General features: G+C 49.9%; 1 pseudogene; it reads right to left on the bottom strand.

Annotated features, from left to right (window-relative positions):
* Positions 1 to 2819, bottom strand: LOC112296394 (mitochondrial-processing peptidase subunit beta pseudogene; annotated as a pseudogene).
* Positions 2820 to 5696: the final 2877 nt, after the last annotated feature.

Raw genomic sequence — 5696 nt, 5'->3', positions numbered from 1 at the left:
TCAGCCGCGGAACAGCAGCGGACCCCTTTCCTCCGCACATCCGGTCCACGCGCCTCGAATTGTCTCGGCATTCATGGCATCAGCTCTTGCTTCAAGCTCAGGGATGGGAGCTCTTCTGTTCCAGCATAACATGTGCCTACTGATATCTTCACAAGCTGGAGTGGAGCCACCGAGTTGCAACAACATGTTTGTTTTCTGAAGGGTTTTGGCTCATGCGGCTTCCCTTTCAGGGACATTTGTGCAGAGTCACATGCATTCTTTGGGAACAACACGCAGCACGTCTGCAGCAGTGGCTGGTCCACAAGCCAAGCAGATGCCCCGTCATCCCGTGTCTCTGTAGGAAGTGTCAAAGGACTGGAAGCTGTGACCGGGGGGCTGGGCCGGCTGGCCAGACAAAGTCATTCCTCCTCCAAAAGAGCGATCCAGGTGTGACCAGTGTGCTTGCCACCCCGAGGCAGACCTGGACACGCCCCACCAACAGCTTCATGGCTATTGCAGGGCGTGCCAAGGGCATCTTGTCATCTCTCCCTCCAGTCGCACTTCTTGTGAGTTTGCGGGGAGGCAGAGTGAGTACTTCTCCTTCGTGTGCAGTCGGTCGTAGAGTCACCAGAATGAAAGGTCGCTAACGCGGGCCGTTCACCCTGGGAAACGCGTCCCGCAGCAGCCAGGACTATCCCTGGCCCAGTAGAGTGTGCGGTTGCATCATCCACCGCGTCCTTACAGTTTCTAGACTTGATATTGTCAGTGGGTCTAAAAATCGTCTGACCAACTGCAGTATTTTGATAAACTGTAGCATGAAGATAATCAAAAACAACTCACGTTCAATCTCTGCCTCTCCCAGTGTGCTGTTTTGTAGTCTATCAGCAAGAATCTCCGCAGCTTTTGGAAAATCACTAGAAAATGCTTTGGCATCATATCCAGTCTGCTCTCTGGCAGTACAGGCATCGAGATGAGCACCCATGTTTTCAGTCTCAAGTTCCAGATGTGACTGGGGTCTCTTTTTGGTGCCCTTGGAAGCCATAGGCTGCAGAAAGGGAGCGGCTCTGTTTTCCTTCCCACTCTCATATCCACTTCCAGCACCCATTCAGAGCCCACAGTGACGTCTTGAGCCCAGATTCTTCAGAGGCCACTCGGAGTCCGTCCTCCAGACATGTTACTGGTGTTTCAGGAACATTCAGAACAACTTATGTAGCAGCCTGTGTACTTCTCAGCCTGTTCCCTCCAAAATATAATGACCACCCAGCAGCGCCTCCCACCAGGAACCTCTTGGTGAAACCTCAGAGCCACAGCCGCTGCCGCCACCTCTGCTGGGCAGCAATCTGAATTTCTGAAACCACAGAACAGCGTTCCCTGGCCCACAGCTGGGAATTTGTCAAAGTCTCGGGTGAGGCCTCACGTGAAACAGCTAGTCTGCCCTAGCTGCCCTGGCTGTATTGCTCCCTTTAAGTGGGGCCCAAAGTGAGGGACGCCCCCTGCAGTCCACCCTGGCAGCTCCACCCCACGCCCGGCCACACAGGGGGTCCAGCACATTTCTTCCCCAGCTGAACACATGCACCTGATTTTTCCTAGATTCTTTTCCTTCCTTTGGTTCATCTTTCTTATGCTTTTTTCTCCACTAACATCTTTGTCTTGTGTACACTTTACACCTTCTAGAACCTCTGGTGTAAATTCATTTTGTTCTTTTTTCACTCTACCAACCTATGCCTCGTTGCAAATTGGTATATTCAAGTATTCGTGTTCATGTAGCAAAACTCTACAAGATGTATAGAAGAATCCCCCCACTCTCTGCAGGAAGTCACACGCTCCTTACAAGCAGTGAATGAATGAGCAATTTAAAGACTTCAAGGTTTACTGTCTTATCCTTCAATCAGGGAAAATTCCAGGGAAATAGTTTGCCTTTGTCGGAAGAGTGTGGGAAGTGGAGGGGAAGGGAGTGAGGTATTTGCAGATGTAAAACCCCGCAAGCATCGATTTGGAGTGGGCCGAAAGGCAGGGAAGACACAGGATCTGTCGCTCTCAGCTTTTTTTGCCAACAATCTTGTCTCACGGCCTCGTTCTGCCTCCTCCTCCAGGAGCTCCAGGGCCTCATACTATGGAAGGTGAAATGGTCTCAAACCCTCTGCTTTTCTGGCACAACCAGAGAACTGAGATGTGACTGCTAGAACAAGGAGAAGCGTGTCTCACAGTGCTCACCGTGTAAGCTAACCTGGACCTGCACCAGCAGGTGGGAGCCTTCTTACACACCTGACCTCTACGCCGCCCAGTGCCACACCCAGGTGTCAGTGGGTCCCAGGCAGCTGCTCCGCCTCAGGTCCCCCAGAGTTCTCTGGGCTCCAGACCTGTGGAGATGAATAAGCTCCACCTGGACGGGCCTCGGCCCCCAGTTTTCCACCACCCTCTCCTTTCCTCCTGGTCTGCCTGACAGTGGCACGCGTGGCCCATTGGCACACGCACGGGATCCATGTTTGACTCCAAGGGAGTGGTCACATCTACCTTGGGATTTGTGCCAACTCCGTAATTGAGATTTTCACGGAGCATCCTCAGGCTGTCTGCTCCTGAGCAGATGCTGAGGGTCCACCAGTGAGGTCCCCAGCCCAGCCCCCACCCTCACAGAGTTCGCAGTTTGGTGGGACTGGGTTGAAAACCACAAATGAAAGTTCTGGAAATTAAAACTATAACTTTAGAAATAAAAAAACTAAATGGATGGCTTATGTACATTTCTATCCTTGGGGTAGAGAGGGATTTCCCCTTCCATGTGCCCTACTCCTTAAAAAATCGTGGCTACCTCCGCCAACCTGTTCAACGTTGACCTTGGTCATCTAAGTGCACCTTCAAGAAAGTGAAAAGACAAGTCACACGCTGGGAAACAGTCATCATAGTTTATAATCGACAAAGAATTAGACCAAAAAGATAAGGAACCTGCACGGACCCAGAAGAAATACTCAAATAACTCAATAGAAAAAGTGCAGAAGGCATGACCTGCAGTTCTGAGAGGAGGAATCGCCTTTAGCCTGCTCGTGTATGGAGTGATCCCCGATCTCCCTGTCCATCAGGAAATGAAAACCCAAACCGCAATAAGGTCATTTTTATAGGCGACTCATTGGTAAAATTAAGATGTTGGGATTACCAGATATCATCGAAGTGGACCCATTGCTGGGGGTCGAGGAGGTGTGAGCTGGTGTAACCACTTGGTAAGCAGTTCAGCCTTATCCCAGCGGTTGAGTGTTCATGCGCTTGTGTGTGAGCCCAGGAGACGTGCCTCAACGCTGTTCGTCTGGCGAAAACTGGTCACGTGCTCTGTGCCCACTGGTGGGAGCAGGAACGTAAAACACGGCGTATCCTCACCAGGGAATGTTCCAGAGCAACGAAAGCGAGGGACCCACATCTGCAGGGGGCAACCTTGCCGAGTCGTCGTAACCATGATGAGTAGGAAAACCGAGTTCCAGAAAGAAAGATGTGCACAGAATAATGCCATCGTTATAAAGACTAAATACAAGCCCCACCGAGCACGCGGGTTAAGCATACATCTCTCTTTCCCTCCCCCATTTATCCCTGATGGGAAAGAAGGAAGGCACAGACGCCCAGGAGCAGCCACCCCGCTGGGGGCGCTGGGGACAGGAGAATGCAGAGGACAGGGCAGGGCGCAGTAGAGAAATGTAAATTGTGAGAAAGAGCGAGTTCGTGTGTTGGAGTGTTCGTTATATTGTAAACAAATAAACTAATAAACACAAATTACCGAGGGCCCAAGTTTTATAAACAATAAGCCTCGCAGCCCTGTGCTGACAGGTGGCTCTCCTACTCCCCCTACCCAACGCGTGGCCTGTCGCGCTGTGCCCTACGTATCCGAGCTGAGTCACCTGTCACAAGGAAGTTCCTCATTTCATCTTTCAACCCATGGTTAAGACAGAAAGCTTTCCATGTTTTTTTTTTTTTTAACCACAATTAAAAATTCAAAAGTGCATAGAACCATACACTAAAAATGTGAGCATTATGGGTAAGTGACACCACAATATAATTGGCTTAAAAAAGAGAGATTGTGACCTCACTATTTGAAGGGCTACTCTGTAGAAGGATTTTAAAGTTTTGTTGTGATTCCAGTGAAGTAAAAAGACACATCCACTGAAACTTGTGGGGGGCTCAATATGACCGAGTGAGAGGAAGACTTTGCAAAGGCGAGGGAGAGGCCAGCACTGTAGGTGGTGCCCGGGCAGTGGTAAGCTCCGCCTCTGGAGGCCAGCGAGGGATCCGGGACCCAGTGCGGCCAGATCTTTTGGACTTAAGATGAAATGCAAGACTGGCATGTGTTCTACTGAATGTTACATGTTGAAACAAACTCCAGGAAAAAAATGCACCGCTCTGCTCTGTTGGCCGGACGTCCCTGTGGGTGGCTGCCAGTTCGGTCTCCGTACACAACGTCAGATTTCTCCTTCCTCCTTTCTTTCTTTTTTTTTTTTTTTTAGCTCTACAGAAGAGTGACATTATCTGTAGAAAATGCCTGTCGTTTCCAGGTTTTTGAAGTATATGGTTAACATCTTTATTTTCATTAAAATATTTTATTTGCTTTTCTTTGAAAAATACAAAAGGCAACACGGTCACACATACCTCATACACATGTTTCATGGCAGGGCCATTCGGAATAGCCACCTGTCCATCACCAGTTGCCTGGGTAGGCAAAAGGTAGTTATCCTGTTAACCAGTAAAGATCTGAGGCTATAAAACAATTTAAAAGTTTACTTGGGTCATAAAAGACTCGAATCCAGGAGACACCAGTTCAGGGGCAGCCTGCAACACGCTCCTCAAGGAACTAACCGGTAACCTTCCAGGAGCAAGTGGTTTTTCTCCTAAATGTCGGGCGTATGAAAACCCTTGTGTATCAAGGTCCAAACAATTCCCGCACACGCATCAACTTAAAAGAGAGAAGGGAACTATTTGCACTCAGGACAGAATGTAGTAAAATCACTTCGCGGTTATTGTGTCATTCTTTCACTTGGTGTGCAGAGAAAACAGCCACTCGGTTGTATTGAGGGGAGGGTACCCCATAGTCAAACAGTCATAAGGGGCCGTCGTACAGACGGGCACACGCAGCCATTGCTTTTTTGTTTTAATTCCAGAGAGGGGAAGAGAAACGATCAGCTGCCCTTCATGTGCGCTCTGAGAGGGTGGGGACTGTACCTGCAACCCAGGCGTGTGCGCGGGCCTGTGGCCTTTCAGTTTACGGGACCAAGCTCCAACCAACTGAGCCGCCCCGGCCAGGGCTGCCCTTGCTTTTTGTGGGTCATGTCTTGCGGGACTCGCCTGCCTTCTCCACGAGAGCCTACACCCTTCGGTCTCCTTGTACCTTCTCATTCATGGCAGTGGCTGACTGATCATCAGAGATCTTGGGCTCCCACAGCCACGCTAGAGTCACTGAGTGACTCAGGGTTTCCCTCAGTTGCCCGTCTGGGAGAGGAAGTCAGAGGTGACTTCCCTGCATGGAGCAGAATATGGCCATGGGGACACCTGTCTCCTTTGTCTGCTACAGCCCAGGGCTGCCTTTTGAAACCTTGTCATTTTTCCTAAGCCTGCTACCCCTCCTAAGTGGGGTTGTAATTGTGCACGCAAGATTAAGACTGGGGGCTTATCTACTGGAAAGAGGGGGGCTGGGAAGAGATTGTGTAGGATAGGCTCTCAAGGAAAAAAAAGGATGATTTATTTAA

The sequence above is a fragment of the Desmodus rotundus genome, chromosome 10, assembly GCF_022682495.2.
Source record: "Desmodus rotundus isolate HL8 chromosome 10, HLdesRot8A.1, whole genome shotgun sequence".
In the NCBI taxonomy this organism is placed as follows: Eukaryota; Metazoa; Chordata; class Mammalia; order Chiroptera; family Phyllostomidae; genus Desmodus; species Desmodus rotundus.
Note: the sequence above shows the minus strand (reverse complement) of the source record. Positions and strands in the feature narration are given on the sequence as shown.